We start from the raw sequence: 521 nt of genomic DNA on the forward strand, positions 1-521 counted from the left end.
GTCGATCACGTGCGGGGGAGATCTTTCGCTCGTATGGAGTCGCCCTCGCTACCCCACGCCGATGAGAGTACGGCACACCGTAACCGGTATCGTCGCGTCCGCTCACAAAGCGATAATTCCGGCAAAGCTCGAGATTAGCGGTAAATAGAGCGTGTTTACTTCCGAATCGCTCGTAGACAAGTCTGCCTATCCCGCCTTGTTCTCGCTCTTTCTCTGCTCGGCGAGCCTTCCTCTCTCTCTCTCTCTCTCTCTCTCTCTCTCTCTCTCTCTCTCTCTCTCTCTCTCTCTCTCTCTCTTTCGATTGCCTCGCTGGGATCTCCGTGTTTCCGGGCCACCTGTGTTGTTGTCAGCTGTTGAGAGTCTCCTTGCCTCTCTGTCCCGCGTCTAGCAGCGTGCTGTAAACAAAGATCGCCAGCGGCAGCCGAAATCGGAACGATAACATGTTCTTGCATACGAGAGTTAAAGTACCGTTTCACGTACCATTTAAACGGCGACTTTCCCTGATGCTGATGACGTTTCTT

The sequence above is a fragment of the Odontomachus brunneus genome, unplaced genomic scaffold, assembly GCF_010583005.1.
Source record: "Odontomachus brunneus isolate Ranch 3 - 2012 unplaced genomic scaffold, Obru_v1 Obru_scaffold_094, whole genome shotgun sequence".
Classification (NCBI taxonomy): Eukaryota; Metazoa; Arthropoda; class Insecta; order Hymenoptera; family Formicidae; genus Odontomachus; species Odontomachus brunneus.